Genomic DNA, 17,638 nt, shown 5'->3' on the forward strand with positions numbered 1-17,638 from the left:
AAACAGTGTGCTAGTGGGATAAGTGATATTACATTGGGAGGAAGCATATCAATGAGACCAAGCAAAATATATACAACTTGCTGAAAAGAAAACGGATTTGCTCTATAAACGTTCACTGAATTCACAATAAAAATAAAACAAAAGCCCCCAAATAGTTTTTTAAGTGTTGAAAGAAAACAAGCAAAAAGAGAAAATGATCTTCTACAGACAACAGAGAAAGGAAGTTTTACCCTAAAGCCAGCACCTTGAATTTGGCCTTTTAGGCTCCGACACTGTAGATTTGTGAGTTTCTCTTTAGGAAAGTCGCCCACGTGGGGAACTGCAGTGATAGCAACGAAGACAGTCGGTGGCATGAAAGTGGTGCTTCTTTGCTAGTTGCGGAGAGATGTTCTTTGCAAATTAAGTTTACTTGAGGAGCGTTATGACAAACCAGCAGAGCCCTCGCTGGTGCCTGCTTGAGAAGATTCACTGGTGGCTGCTTTCCGCGGAGTAAGATGGAGGTGCTAGTTCACCCTGACGCTCCTCAGAAGAAAAATCTAGGGATCTACTTCCAGAAAGTCAACCAACGCACACTCGACAGACCATGGCGCTGCTCTGGCCCACGGAGTCCCCATGAGCCAGAAAGGATTTGACACTAACGGTAAGGAGATGGTGGGCAAGGCACTGTCTCCTGGAACACTACTTATCGACTTACAGGGTCAGACAAACTTTCTACTTCCTTGTGATTTTTTTCTCTCAGAGTTCTCTTTTGGCAGACTGACCTTGGTCAGAAGTAGGTTTTAAATAACTCATGAACTCATTTTGGGGGGTGCTATTTATTTATGCATTTATTTATTTTATTAAACGTTCGTTTTATTGTGGGCTCGAACAGCTCTTAAACACTGCACACATCAATTGTATCAAGCATATGTGTACATATGTTGCCATCATTATTTTCTAGACTTGTACTTTCTATTGAGCCCTTGGTATCAGCTCCTCTTTTTTTGCTCCCCAATCCCAGTCTTGTAACCCTTCGATAAATTATAAATTAATATTATTTTCATATCTTACACCGATTGCTGTCACCCTTCCCCCATAGTTTCTGTTGTTCTTCCTCTGGACATGGGTGTGTGTGGTTATTTGTGAATCATTGCAATCAGTTTCCCCTTCCTCCCCTCCTCTCCCCACCTTCACCCTACCCTTCTAAATACTGCTACTTCCATAAGCTCATTTAAGAATTTATAATTTTACATACAAAATTATGAGTGCAAAAGGTACACAGTTAGTTCTTGATAGGTGCTGGTTGCACAGATGTGTGTGCTCATGTTTTGTGCGTGTCTCTGTATAAATGTTATACTTCAATACAATTGGGATTAAAATAATGAAACATGCAAAAAGCCGGGCCACTCACTCCAGCTTGTATTACCAGATGCGGTTATTGGGACAGGAATAAGTGGGTTGGGACCTTACTCAATGAAAACAATCCAAGTGTCTGTTTACACAAAGATCTGGCAAAGAACATTCTCCTCTTGTTTATCTGACTCTGTCAGTGCCCAATTTGGCCTCAGAATCTATCCCATTGACTCTGAATTGAGAGCCTCTTCAGCACACGTGGATTGTAATGTGAATCTACTCACACCATGATTTGCTCTTCAAGCTAGAGCATGAATTTGCAACCTTTTCAAGGGCAAACAACAATTTCTCATGTGCGTTTTTAAAGTCATAACATTTTCTCTTTTTTAAAAACAGGTTTCCAAAATCAAGAAAAATGTCTAAATAAAACTTTGGAGATTTCCATCGCTGTTTGCAAGATATAATGATGGTGGTAACTTAAGCTGAGTAGGTTGTTCTCTTTCAAGTCATATCCCAGAAATGCTTCACTTTTGAGTGAATACCAATGGATTTGGGCAAACAGGGTGGCAGGTTTTCTGAGCTATTATCCAAAGAATAAAAGCAAGAGCAAGTCAAGGGAGCTGCCCTGACTAGATCTTTGATAAAAAGTAATATTTTTTAGAAAAGATATAAGACATGGCATTCAAAGAAATAAACATATCTCAGCAGATCTGAGATAAGAAAAAGCCATTTTTCTCCCATGGTTTTGGGCAAAGTTAACTTGAAAGTGGAAAATGGTAATGGAAAAGAATTCTTTTGATCTTTTGTCATTCTCTTTTCCTCTTTCATTTCACTCTAGTTTTTCATTCCCTTTCCCATTTCTTCTACTTTCTGTAAAAGAGGATTGAAATTGTAAAATGCCCAGGTGAATTAGTTGCTAAAATGAATTCATGAACAATTTGCCAGTGTTGCCTTATCGGATTGCATCTGTTTTGCCTTGGCTGTAAGTTTAGGCAACATTTCCTGAAGTAGTGTAAATAAGAAATGAACTGGCAAGGGCTGAAGTCATCACCCTGCTGCTTACATTGCCTGGGGGAATTCACAATTATGTCAGTCTATGGACTTGAACCCAACAGCGATTGTGAAGAAGGCGCAGGACTAGGCAGTGTTTCCTTCTATGGGGCCCAGGGTCGCTCTGAGTCAGAATAGACTCCATTGCATCTAAGAACAACAACAACAACAACAACCAATTGCATCCCTTTGTCTCCATAATGCCTTGCTCTCAGGTCCCTCATGTCTATAATACGCTGTGGGGCTTTCCTGCTGCAAACTGGCTTCTTCTCTGTCCTCCCCTCCAAAGAAGCACATGCTGAGAAATTGAATTCTTTGCATGCTGACTGTGTGTTCAGAATTAGCTCCCAATTTTAAGACTTTCAGTTTGGGAGATTTTCAGCATGAGTGCAGAGACTAGAATATTCTCTATCAGGTCTAAGGAAGGCATTTGTTCTCTCACTATCTCAAAGGATATGTGGACCAATATTGTAAGCTGGAGCTATAGAGTCTGGGAAGTTGGGTAAGCATGCTCAAATGATTAACTCCAGTATAAAGATAGAGGCAGTAAGGTATCTTTCTTCATAGGGTTGGTGTAAGGTCTGAATGAGATACAAAATACTTGCCATGTGGTCCTTACCCAATGAATTATTTTTATTCTGACAATTGGGAGGCTATACGTCATCTTAAACTTTGACCATTAGTCTGCTTAGGTATAAGTATTGAATTAATAATGTTACATATTTCTGACCTCTCAGTACGCTTAGTCTATTGCTATACATATTTGGCTTTTGTGTATGCTTTACTTCTGTGTGTTCCTTAGTCAAAGGTCACAATCATAGTGAGCTATCTGGCTAGCTAATTGAAAACAATCCAAGCTTCTTCCTCATTTCAACTCACATTGGTTCTTTTGCCTGGCATCTCACATATTTTTGTCAATGAGGTTTTGGTTTGTATTTTTTTCTCTCAAATACCATATCGTTTAGTTATTTGTGAGGCAATGTTCTATCTCTCAACCTTAGCATGCAGACTCCATGAAGCCAGGGACACTTGTTTTGTTCCTCTCTGGAGTTCCCTGCTTTATAAAACACTGTCTTAAACACAGTAAGAGGTCAATAAATATTTGTGGAATTAATGAAAGAATGAATGCGTCTGTGAAAACTTGTTAGGTAATAAAGCTAACACATTTAGGAAATGTGGCAAAATTTCTGCCCATCTTTTATGTCACTGAGATAGAACTTAGGTGTTAGGATTCTCATTCAAATCTGGGTTCATGGCGATTGTTCAGGTACATAAGCATTCAATTATTCATGAAACTTTATCTGTTTCATCTCTAACATGGGAACAACGATATCTATCTATAGATATGTTAAGATCAAATGAATAAATTGATTTAAAAATACTTGGCATAGGTGGGTCCTAAAACAAAAAGAGGGGTCATATATTTATTCTTTGATTTCAAGATACCAATATACCACGAATCAAAATATCAAAAAAAACCTTCTGAAAATTCTGTTACTGTAAAAGTCCATGGGAATACAAACATAAATGTAACAGAGATAAAATATGTTAAATAACAATCAAACATAGGATCGCTGAAGACAAATGGGTGCATAAGCAAATGTGGTGAAGAAAGCTGATGGTGCCCGGCTATCAAAAGAGATAGTGTCTGGGGTCTTAAAGGCTTGAAGGTGAACAAGCGGCCATCTCGCTCAGAAACAAATAAGCCCACATGGAAGAAGCACACCGGCCAGTGCGATCACGAGGTGCCCAAGGGACCAGATATAAGGCATCATGCAAAAAAAAAAAAAAAGATATAAGTGTGTGTATGTATGTGTATTTATGTGTATATGTATATATGTATGTGTATATATATATTATATTAAATGAAGGGGGAAGTGCAGAGTGGAGACCCAAGGCCCAAGTGTCAGCCAATGGAGATCCCCTCATAGAGGGGCTTAGGAGAGGAGATGGGTTAATTAGGGTGTGAGGTAGTATCGATGAAGAACACAGCTTTCCCCCAGATCCTGGATGCTTCCTCCCCCCAACTACCATGATCCGAATTCTACCTTGCAGGGCTGGATAGGACAGAGGCTGTACACTGGTACATAGGAGGGTTGGAGATACAGGGAATCCAGGGTGGATGATACCTCCAGGACCAAGGGAGTGAGGGACGATGCTGGGAGAGTGGAGGGTGAGTGGGTTGGAAAGGGGAAACTGATTACAAGGAGCCACATGTGACCTCTTCCCTGGGAGAGGGACAGCAGAGAAGGGGGGAAGGGAGACCCCGAATAGGGCAAGATATGACAAAATAACGAGGTATAAATTACCAAGGGCATATGAGGGAGGGGGGAAAAGGGAGGGAGGGGGGGAAAAAAAGGAGGACCTGATGCAAGGGGCTTAGGTGAAGAGCAAATGCCTTGAGAGTGATTGGGACAGGGAGTGTATGGGTGTGCTTTGTACAATTGATGTATGTATATGTATGGATTGTGGTAAGAGTTGTTGGAGTCCCTAATAAAATGTAAAAGAAGAAAAAAAAAAAAAGAAAATGATTAGGGCAAAATATGTACAGATGTGCTTTATACAATTGATGTATGTCTATGTATGGATTGTGATAAGTGTTGTATGAGCCCCTAATAAAATGTTTAGAAAAAAAAAATAACAATCAAACAAAAAATGTAAAAAAATAGTTATTAGGTGCCATTAAGCCAGCTCCGACGCAGAGCAATTTATGGACAACAGGCTTACTCAACCTCATGATTATTGTGATGCTTGAGACCATGGTGCCTCCCCTGTATTGATCCATCTTATTGAGGATATTCTTTGCTTGATTGAGCCTTCACTTTACCAAGTATGTCCTACTTCAGGTAAGATCTGTCACGCCTTTCTAAAGAGGATTCTAGCGAGCTTTCTCAGAGATTTGTTTCTTCCAACGGTTCATGCACTCCAAGTATTCTTCCCCGGTGCCAGAATTCAAACACACCAACTCCTCTCTTCTTTCTTACCCACTGTCTTGCTTTCATATGCATCTGGGATGATTGAAGATACTCTGAGTTGGGTCAGACCTGCCTTAGTGTTCAAAGTGGCATTTTTTCTCTTTAACAATTTCAAGAAGCCATGCGCAGCATGCTCTCCCAGTGCAGAATGCCATGTGGTTCCTTTGCTCTTTCCAAGAGCATTGATCGTGGATCCAAGGAAAGGGAAATTCTTGACAACTTTAGTCTTTTGAGGTTTTTTATTTGTCCAGTAGTGAGAAGTTTTGTTTTCACGATATTGAGGTTTAATCTATGCTGAAGGATCTTTATCGTAAGTGGTTTAAGTGCTCTGCTTTAGGCAAGCAAGGTTGTGTCATCTACATATAGCAGATGATTGATATGCCGCCTTACAACCCTGACGCCTCTTCTTCTTCATGCAGTCAAGTCTTTCAGTGAACTTCCTCCGCACCCAGATTGACTAAAGACGAATGCACCGCTTGTATACTTCTTCTGATTTTAAATTATGCTGTGTTCCCATGATCATATACAGCATTGCACTTTGAGGTGGTTAATTTATTGTGCCAACCTGGCTGATAAACACATGTGGCGTTAACTGAAGGGCAGAGGGATAAATGGCTCGGTGAGCCTCACCTTTCTAATTCTCAGGTCTCTTGTTTTGTGATGGTCGGACCAGGGTGCAGCTGCCTTAGCCAGTTCCCTGCTTCAGCTGGCAAGGCTCACTTCCTGCAAGACATTCCTGAGGCGAAGCTGCATGGACCTACCCTGATGCAGCCCTGGGTGCTGGAGCAGCCGTGTGGAGACCCCTGCCAGCGCTGATATGTTTACATGTTCACTGATTCATCTTTCCTCCTGCAGTCAGCATCACTGCATGCGTTTTGTGAGATGGAGGAGGACTTTGTGGATTGGTGTCAGAAATGTGGTTTAATGTTGGACTGGTGGGCTTGGGCAGCACTGGATTGGGTTGTTTTCTTGATGTGCACTTACCCTTTATGTAAAACTCTCTCTTGTACATATGACTTTCTGTGGATTTTTTCTCTCTAATGTTCCCAGACTAACACACACTTCAATATGTCACTCTTTTTAGGTGCTTTCAAGTCAGTTCCAACCCAAAGTGTCCCTATGTACAACAGAATACAACTGCCTGCTCCTGCATATACTCACAAACATTTCCACGTTTGAGCCATTGTTGCAGCCACTGGGTCAGTCCCTCTAGCAGAGGACCTTTCTCTTGTTCACTCTCTCTCCACTTTACCAAGCATGATGTCTTTTTCCAGGGACTGGTCTCTGCTGATACCATGGTCAGAGTACATGAGACAAAATCTCCTTGTTCTTTGCTTCTGAGGAGCATTCTGGCTGCACTTCCAAGATTATTTATATATATATATATATACTCTTTAGGCAGGGCATGATACTTTCAGTATTCTTTGCCAGCAACATGATGTAAATGTATCGATTCTTCTCTGGTTTTCCTCATTCCATGCCACACTTTCAAATGCATATGAAGTGATTGGAAATACCAGGGCCTGGGTCATGCACACCCTAGTCTTCAAAGTAAAGTATTTGCTTTTCAACACCTTAAGGAGGTTGTGTGCAGCAGATTTACCCAATGCAATGCTTTGTTTCATCTCTGGATCGTGTGTCCAAGCAAGAAAATATCCTTGACAACTTCATTTTTTTTTCTCCATTTATCCTATTGGTCCACTTGTGAGAATTTTTTTTTTTCTACCTTGAGTTATACTCCACACTGAAGGCAGCACTCCTTGATCTTCATCAGCATGTGTTTCAAGTCCTCCTCACATTCAGTAAGCAAGATTGCATCATTTGCATACCGCATGTTGTTAATAAGCCTTCCTCCAATCCTGGTGCCACATTCTTCTTCATATAATAAAACGATTCTGATTATGTGCTAAGTGTACAGATTGAGTAAGTATGATTAGAAGAGACAATATTGACACACAACTTTCTTGATTTTAAGCCATGCAGTTGCCCTTGTTCTCTTTGCACAACTGCTTCTGGATCCATGACAAGTTCCTCATGAGTACAACTGAGAATTCTAGAATTCCCATTCTTCTCAAGACTGCTTATGGTCTACACAGTTTAATGCCTTTGCATAGACAATAAAATATAATCAAATATCTTTCTGGTATTCTCTGCTTTCAGCTAAGTTTCATTTGACATTAACAGTGATATCCCTTGTTCCACATTCTCTTCTGAATTTGGCCTGAATCTCTGGCAGATCCAAGTCAACAGGCTGCTGCAACTATCATGGGATTATTTTCAGCAGAGTTATATGTGCATGTGATATTAATGATATTGTTTTATAATTTCCTCATTCTGTTGGGTTGCCTTTCTTTTAATGGGTACAAATATAGACCTCATCCAACCAGCTGGCCAGTTAGCTGTCTTCCAAATTTGTTGACATCCACAAATGCTTCCAGTATTTCATATTTGTTGAAACATTTTCAGTGGCATTCTGTCAACTCTTAGAACCTTGCTTATGGGTAAGGCTTTAGTGTAGCTTGGAATTCCTCCCTCCGTACCCTTAGTTCTTGATCATATTCTACCTCTTGACATGATTGACTGTCACCAGTTCTTTTTGGAACAGAACTCTGTGTAGGCTTTCCAACTCCTTCGGATGCTTCCTGAATCATTCAATATTTTTTGCCCACGGAATCTTTCAATATTGCAACCAAGACTGGAATTTTTCTTTCAGCTTCAGATACACTGAGTGATTTTTGCCCCCTAACTCTAGGTCTTTGCACATTTCCTTATAATATTTTAGTTGTCTTTTTGGACTGCCCTTTGAAATTTTGTATTCAGCTCTTTGACTTCATCGTTTCTTACATTTGCCTCAGCTATTCTGTGATTCAGAACAAGTTTCAAAGTCTCTACTGACAAACACTTTGATCGTTTCTATTTTTAATGATCTTTTGTTTTCTTCATGAATGTTGATCCTGATGAGCTCCCACAGCTCATCGTGGCTTCTGTAATTAGTCTTCTCAAAATTCAGATTGGATATACTTAAGGTAGTTTTTGTCGCTCATGAACTTCTTTTAATTTTCTCCAGCTTCAATCTAAATTTACATATGCACCATTGATGTTCTTTTCCACGGTTGGCCCCTGGCTGTGTTTAGTTGCTGATATTGAGCTTTTCCATTATATCTTACCACAAATGAATTCAATTTAATTTCTATGTATTCCGTCTGAAAATTCCACATCTGTAGCTGACTTTGCGTTGTTAAAGAAGGTATGAAGAGCTTGTTGATCTTGCATAAATCCATCATGTAATCTCCAGTTTCTTTTATGTCACCAAGACCGTATTTTCTAACTGCTTTTTCTTCTTTTTTGTTTCCCACTTTTGCATTCCAATCACCAGTAAGTATCAATGAATCTTCATGGTTTGTTTCATTACTTTCATATTGAAGATCTTGGTAGAATTCTTCAATTTCTTCACCACGCACTTTAGTTGTTGGTACATAAAATTGGATAAGAGTTATAAGGACAGGATTCCCTTATGTGTAAATGTTTTCTTATCAAAGACAGCATTGCACTTCAAGATAGATCTTAAAATAGCCTTTTTGTCAAGGAATGTGATGCCCTCCTTGCCTCTTTCATTCCCAGCATAGTAAACCATATGACTCCCTATGATTCAAAATGGCCAATATGAGTCCATTTTAGTTCACTAATGCCTATTAATGGATCTTTTGCATTCCTTTTCATTTTTGACACCTTCCAATTGTTCTGCATTCCTATTTCCATGTCCTGATTATTAATGGATACCAAGCTGTTTCCTCTCAGTTTGAACCGCATCCCATCAGTAGAAAAGGTTTTTAAAGTTTCCACCATTGGCATCTTTAAAGTCAACTCTACTTTGCGGAGACAATTCTTCCCTAATTTTATATTGCGTGCCTGCAAGCCTGAGGGATTCATCTAGTGCTGTGTTAGACAATGTACTGCGGCTGCTCATAAGGTTTTCAGTGGCTAATTCCTCAGAAGTGAACTGGCCATTCCTTCTTTCTAGTCTGTTCTTACTCCGGAAGCTTGCTGAGCATTGTCCATCATCGTGACCCTTCTGGCATCTGAAATTCTGTGGTGTCACATCCACAACTCCAGCAACATGTAAGCCACTGCATTATGACCAAGTAAAAGATAAGTGGGGGAATAGGATATTTATGAACTACAGTAAGTAAATAAGACTGTCATTAAAGTAAGTGCTTTTATTCAAGAAAGAATTTTATATTCATGATGATAGGTAGAAGGGTAATGTTTAAATGCTTCTCCTGTAATTTTGTGTATTACTATGCTCAAACTATGCCTTAGATATGTATGGAGCAATGTATTGGAAATATATGAAGAGGAGAAAAGAAATTCATTTTACAATAGTATGAAAATTCCATTCTAATTTTATGAGATACGTTTTAAAACAACATTATGAAACAAGGGGAAATTCAGAAGATGTTTACTAGATTTCAGGTATATATATTCTGGTTCATTGAACTTGAACTGTTTCTCTGGTCATAGGATGCTTACTTGATATTCAGAGCTGGAGGCTCTGGAAGTGACAGGTTCAGCATGAGTTTCCGGAGCAGTGTCTTCCTTTAGGCAGTTACCAGGGTCACCTGTCATATGCTATTTTGAAATTAAGGCCCATGAAATTATATGCCCAGATATGAAAATATAGACTTGTACAGTAATGAACAGAAAGCTTGAATTGCTGTACGGGAGAGAGCTAGCTACCTCTTAGCTCTTTCAAGGATTTTCATGTTTCTTATTTCAGAAAAACTCTGTGACTAAATTAGGAGGTTTTCTTTGTTATAAATTATTTTAACTAAAGTCAAACCGAATGCTTCAAAGATTGTTATAAACGCACTTTAGTCTTGGACACATTTCTGCATCATTGAGGAAATGTTTATTTCTGGATCACGTGTAACCAATGTTGGCATATCTATTTGGCACAAAATGGAAAATTGAAGGGGCTTTTCTATTCCACTTTGATCGTCTTTCTCCGCTGTTAAACTGGAATAGCTTTGATTCCCTAATTCTTCCAATATGGAAACATTGTCTCAATTTTCTGGTTACACTGATATTCTTTCACATAAATTGTACATAGACGAATTCAACTATCATGTGGCAACATAGCATGACTTCAATATTGCTTTTGAAAATGTATTTCTAAGTATGTATGAGGCGGATTCAAAAGGGCTTTTGGAAAATTTCTATTATCTCTTACTTTAGTTTTTCCTTGAACTTTTTGAATCTCCCTCGTGTGTTTATAATTATTTAAGCAGAAATAATTTTTAAAATTTATTGGGGGTTCTTAAAGCTCTTATCACAATCCATACATACATCCCTGTGTCAAGCACATTTGTACATATGTGGCCATCATCATTTTCAAACCATTTTCTTTCTACTTGATCCCTTGGTACCAGCTCATTATCCCCCTCGCCCACTCTCCCTCCTTCCCTCATGAACCCTTGATAATTTAGAAGTTATTACTTTTTTTTTCACATCTTCAACTGACCGCTGTCTCTCTTCACCCACTTTTCTTTTTTATTTATTTAGTTAGTTTTTTTATCAGGGGAGAATGAAAACGCAGTCCCCCACTACCAAGAATTCTGCAGTCGAGTTTCCCACATTTGGGGAAATCACAGGGGTCAGCACACCCACAGTGCAATGGATGAACCTCGCCCTGGGAAAACCACCTTCCTGATCATGGTATCTCCCCTGCCAGGTAAGCATTCCTTCACCCACTTTTCTGTTGTCTGTTATATGTAGATCATTGTGATCGGTTCCCTCTTTCTCCCCACTTCCTCCCCATCACCTTCTCCTCTGTGTTGAGAGCTCTTATCTGTACCAGTCTACATGCTCATGTCTAGCTGGATTTTCAAGGTAGAGTTTAGGTTATGATACTGTGGAGGTAGGAAGCATTAAAGAACTAGAGGAAGGTTTTATGTTTCCTTGGTGCTATACTGCACCCTGACTGGCTTGTCTCTTCCTTGTAACACTTCTGTGAGAGGATGTCCAATTGTCTATGGATAGGCTTTGAGTTTCCACTCTACCCTCCTTCTCATTCACGTTGGCATGGCTTTTTTGTTCTGAGTCTTTGATGCCTGAAACCTGATCCCATCAACACCTCATGATCACACAGGCTGGTGTGCTTCTTCCATGTGGGCTTTTTTGCTTCCGAGCTAGATGGCTGCTTGTTTATCTTCAAGCCTTTCAGACCCTAGATGATATATCTTTTGATTGCTGGGCACCATCAACTTTCTTCACTACCTTTCCGTATGAACCCATTTTTTCTTTAGTGTTCCTTTCAGGGAAGGTGGGTATCACAGAATGATGGGTCATTAGAACAAGTGTTCTTTCATTGAGGGAGTACTTGAATAGAGTTCCAATGTCTGTCTTCTCCCTTAATACTTAGCCTATAAATATATATATACATAGATCTAATTTCCTATCATTACATATAAATATGTTTTCATATGTACATGCCTTTATAATGTCTATAAATATCCTTTGCCTCCCAGTTATTTCATTTTTATTCTAAATCTGGCTTTTATTCTTACGTGACCATGAAAATTAAACAGCCCCTGAGCTAGAAGGCCACTTGTTTACCTTCAAGTCTTTAAGACCCTAGAAGTTATATCTTTTGATATCCGGGCACCATCAGCTTTCTTCACCACATTTGCTTATGTACCCACTTTGTCTTCAGCGATCATGTTGGGAAGGTGAACATCACAGAATGCCAGTTTAATAAAACAAAGTATTCTTGCATTGAGGGAGTACTTGAGTGGAGGCCCAATGTCCATCTGCTACCTTAATACTAAACCTATAAATGTATGCACATAGATCTATTTCCCCATCCTCATATATAAATATATTTACATATGTACATGCCTTTATTTAGACCTCTATAAATGCCCTTTGCCTCAAAGTTCTTTTCTCTATATCCTTTTACTTTCCTCTTGTCCCACTATCATGCTCAGCCTTCATTTGGGTTTCAGTAATTTCTCTCGGTTACATTACCTTGATCATGCCCTACCAGGCCCCCTAAACCACCCTCACCACTGATTTGGATCACTTGTTGTTCCCTTGTCCCTGGGTTTGTTAACACCTGGGTTTGTTAAGACCAGAGGATGTACACTGGTACAATAGGAACTGGAAATACAGGGAATCCAGGACATATTATCCTTTCAGGACCAGTGGTGAGAGTGGTGATACTGAGAGAGTGAAGGGAGGGTAGGGGAGAAAGGGGGAACCGATTACAAGGATCTACACATAATCTCCTACCTGGGAGATGGACAACAGAAAAATGGGTGAAGGGAGTCATTGGACAGTGTAAGATGTGACAAAATAATCATAATTTATGAATTATCAAGGGTTCATGACAGAGGGGGAGGGGCGGAAGGAGGGGAACAAATGAGGAGCTGATACCAAAGGCTCAAGTAGAAAGCAAATGTTTTGAGAATGATGATGGCAACAAATGTACAAATGTGCTTGACACAATGTGTGTATGTATGGATTGTGATAAGAGTTGTATAAGCCTCCAAGAAAATGATTTACCAAAAAATTAAAAAGAAAAGAAAATCAAACAACCCCAAAGCAACAAATAATACATGCCAATCCATTTTGATACTCTCTATGTTCAACCAGTACATAATAGAGGCATTACTGCCCTGGGTTTTATATGTTTTTTTTGGAAAGATCACTGGATGTAGAGAGAGCCAGCCTGTGGTTAGAATTCTGATTCTACTTCTTAATAATTAGATGCACTTTGGCAAAAGAATTAGCCTTTGCTCTGCTCTGAGGCACTCGTGGCACGGCCACTGAGATAATGCCTTGAGTGCATAGTATTTTTCTTTGCCAGTCTATTACATTGCCATTCAAATTGCATCATAATCTGACCCTAGACTATATTTAAATTTAAGTGGAGTCACCCATTCCTATACTTATTGACTTCTCTTTTGTCCTTCCATCCATTTGTGAAGCTTTTATTTTATTTTTAAATATATACTGGAAAATGGATCATCTTGGTTATACAGTTCTATGAGTTTGGCCACATGCAGATTCATGTAAACATCACTAGGTTTCCATCACCCTAGCAAATCCTCTTGTGATGACACTTTGTAGTAGTAAACCGTTCCTCCTTTCCTCTCAGTTACTGCAACCACTGACACGCTCGACTTCTGTGTAGTTTTTGTGTTTTGAGAAGGCCATGTCAATGGAATCATTTAGTAAGTAATTTCTTGAGGGTTACTATGGTATGGAATCAACTTGATGGCAGTGGGTTTGGCTTGAGCCTTTTACTCAGCATAATGCCACATTATTGATTATATAATTTCCTCGCTTTTTAAATTCATTCTATGCATATATCACAATTTGTTTATTGATTTACTTGTTAAAAAGTATTTAGACTGGCACATCATCTTGTGTCATATTTACTGAACATTTTCCCTTCTAGGATTTTGCTTACTGTACTTCCAAAAGCAGCAATGCACTTCTCCCTCTTCTTACCTTATTTCTTTCTTCTGCATAACAGGCCTCGAAAGGCCTTGTACTTAGAATCATTTAGTGAGATAAATTGCCATCGATCATAATTTTGTGTTATGGGATATAGACTTGGTCCCTTTTCTGTTGCTATTTTGTTCACGGTTCTAATTCATAAGTCAGTATTAGAGGTTTCATATATCTTAGAGGTTTTATTGAACTTGACATCAAGTACAGAGTTCACCAAATTTTCTTGCAAGTTGAATTGAACTGAATATAATTGTGAACAGAGTTAAATCTTGAAACACTGTGGAACCCTAAGAGTTCTGTTTTTGATTTCTAACCTATTTATTTGCACCCACTTCTCTGCTGTTTGCAGTGAATATCTAATGGTCCTCTGACTCTCCTCTTCTCTACCATTTATTGCTCACTGATAATTCACACAGAGGTACAAATGATGGATGACTTCCCCAGGAACAGCTACAATTGTAAAGAGAATAATACTCTCAGCCACAGAGATTAACACAGGAAAGTGTAGTTTCATGTCTCTTCAAACTATAAAGTTGAGAAAGGAAGTGGACCTTTGTGCACTGTTGAAATCACACTCTATAGGAGTTTGCCTCTATATCATCTTATGAGTCCATGGTTATATATTCTTAAAATATACATCTAGGTAAATTTTAAGGAACCATGGTGATACAGAAGGTTAAGCTGGGTGCTAACCAAAAGGCTGGTGGTTCAAACCTAAGAGCTGCCCTATGGGAGAGAGGTAGAGCAATGTACTCCCATAGAATTCATTACCTGGGAACCTCTATGGAGTAGTTCCACTCAGAGCTATCGGTTAGCTATAGCTTGAAATTAACTCAATGCCAGTGGGTTTGGGTTTATTTGGGTTTTAAATAACTGACAAGCCCTCCTGTTAAAAAAACATTGCTTATGTAGAGAAACGTGGCAATATGGTACTTACTGGTAATACATCTGACTGCTGGTTTTTAGTGGACCTTGGGAAAGTCCACGAGTGGGAAAAATCCTTCCCACAATGGATAATTAGTCAAATTCTGTTTTGTGTCCTAGGGTGTTCCAGAGGACAAACAGGAGGGGGAACCACAAACATTCCACAAATATTACTTGACTTTAAAAAATCTGGATCTACTTCCTGCTGACATCTTGAGACTCTTCTCAGGTTTGTTTGTACAAGATGTGGATTAAAAACAGACAATGTGAATGCAGCAAGTCTTTAGTAGTATGCTTGCTGAATGGTCTAAGTCAGCGCATAAGCGTGCTTGTATCCCATATCCCCCTCTAGGGCCAGCAGCAGAAGAACAGAGCATTGGTTTTATTTGTATTAAGCTTAGGGCACTCATCCATTCATGCCCATACCTCCATTTGTGTATAATCGATCACATTCGAAAAGATTATGAGCCTGCTACCTGAAAGTAATCCACGAGTTTTATGAAATAAATCAGCAGGAGATGTCATTGTGCAAAAAAATTAGCTCTGCTATCTTGACTGTTACCTTTGACCTTCGGTAATGTACCAAGCATTTGCTGGCTGATGGCTACCTGTTAGTTCTACAAAAGGCTACACTAACTGCTATTCCCTCCTCAATTGATTGTTGTTACTCTTACCCTTTCTCCCTGAAATTCTACCCTACGTGTTTTACAGCTTTATACAACTATAAGCTCTCTTTAAAAAAAAATTCTCAAGTGTTTCATGGTTTTCTAAGTATTCTTAGTCTGTTTTACTTGAGGAAAAATTTATCCTCTCGTTACTTATTTTTTAGCAGTCCTTACGTATGTTACAGATTTTAAAGGTGTTATAAAGAAATATGAGTCCAAGAGTATTGTTACTAGAGTTACAGCTTATGCATGCATAGGTTTATTCCAAGAAAAAATGATTAAACATATCTTTGCCATCAGTGGATAGCCATAGACAAGGACTCGGTTTCTTTAAGGTCCCTTCAAAAACAGGTCCAGTCTTTTGGATCTACTAGATCAGTTAAATTCAAGGCAGAGAGGCCAGGACACAGGGAATTTTTGTAGATTTTTTTTATGCAGAGGATTTAAGAGAACTGAAAACTTTATTGCTGAGAAAAAGCTCAGGAAACTTGTGCCAATAAAAAATAATTATTTTCCCTATTGTGATCATGCACCTTTTGGCAGTAACAAGGGCTGTCCTGTGAGAATTTTGTTGGAAAAGTTTACTGCATTCATCTTATAGCTCTGATATGAACTAAAGTCTGATAAAATCGGACTTTCCTTTGTTCTAAAATTCAAAGAACACTTAAAAGAAACACCATCTGTGTCTCTGGAGATTGCCAACCCTGTTCTGTTGCTGTGAGTAAAATTAAGGGTGCAGGTGTCTTAGGGGAGGGGCTAGTGAGATGGAAACAGCGCATCAGAAGCAGATAAGGCTAGATGGAGCGTAGATGAGAAACAGTAAGTTCGCATTTTGAACTTTTTGTTTAGTAAAGTTTTCTATGATTTTGTAGCGATTTCTTTTCAATCTATCGTTGAAAACTAACATATACTTAGCACATAATATATGCCAGGAAGTATGCTAGATACTATCATATGTGATATGCAGTTCAGCCTCACAAAAACATTTGAGAAAAATACAAGAGTCTGTACTTTTAAAGATGTTCAGTGAAGTACATTATCACTGATGATTTGTACATGTATGATTTGGATCTAGATCTATTTGACTACAAAATCATACCTCTTTCCTGAGAAATACTGAGCAAGGCCTGTCCTGGGAGACACGCCGTAAATGGCAAATGTGCTAAAGTTCTACAAGAGTGTTTCTTTCTCACAGACCTTTTTGCAGCTCCAGCCACTTGACATCACAATTCACATGTCACACCGGGCTCTTCATTGTAAGACGTGTCCATTTTTTATGTCACAATCCACACGTCACACCTGACTCTTCATTGTAAGACTCCTCATTCATCCTTTAATCAACTATTTGGGCTTTCAATTTATGCTTAGAATTTTGTTTTTCTTAAAATTATTGGTATAGCACATCACAGAGCTAAAAGGGACAATGGAGAGTTAGTCCGATTTTTTTTTTAGTCCATATCTTCATTTAACAGTAAGTCCCAGGAGGAGAGAAGGGCTCAAGTCAGAGTGATTTGTATTCCTTTCCTTGTATCATGAGTTAAATGTAATATTTGCTATCCTGCATTGCTTGATTGGACTGAACAATTGATACACTGTATGAACAATAATAGATCAAGGCTTATTTATAATGGGACTGGGGGAAGAGAAAATAACTAAGAAAAAGCATGAAGGTGGTCACCCTTATGATCTTCTTCCAGTGATTAATTCTTGTTTCAGTCTGTTTATTATGCTGCCTATCTCTATGAGCACACCTTGCTCAGAAGTCCACGAGCAGACTAATTTTCTAGGAGGGACCAAACTCAGGGAGAAACAATAACCTGTAGATTGGCAGTTCTTGGCAAGGTACAAGAGCTACCTTCATAAGAAGGTTAAGAAAAAGAGTTACATCTCTGTTGTTATTAAAAATATAATTTTAAATGGAGAACCTGTGGAAATTCATTGAGATTTAGTCTTAAAAATAAGGTTTAGGAACATCACATATGACAACCCCATTTTAGAGTGTCACATTATATATTAAAGTTTTTGCGAAAAATCTGCAGTAGAGAAAATTAACCTCCTCATGACTTTCTTAAATTTATTTTAATATCTAACTGTTTTACTAGAAAGTTCAGTTAATATATTGAAAGAACACTGTGGATTAGTGTGTTTTTAAAAAAAATCTTGTAGGCTAACAGG

The 17,638-nt window shown here is 38.8% G+C and overlaps 1 non-coding gene across 1 annotated transcript; it reads right to left on the reverse strand.

The window, feature by feature from the left end:
* Positions 1-10,932: 10,932 nt before the first annotated feature.
* LOC142461774 (U1 spliceosomal RNA) lies at positions 10,933-11,096 on the reverse strand. The gene has a single exon (XR_012786972.1). It is a non-coding gene; the product is annotated as a U1 spliceosomal RNA (small nuclear RNA).
* Positions 11,097-17,638: the final 6,542 nt, after the last annotated feature.

This window comes from Tenrec ecaudatus, chromosome 11, assembly GCF_050624435.1.
Source record: "Tenrec ecaudatus isolate mTenEca1 chromosome 11, mTenEca1.hap1, whole genome shotgun sequence".
NCBI lineage: Eukaryota > Metazoa > Chordata > Mammalia > Afrosoricida > Tenrecidae > Tenrec > Tenrec ecaudatus.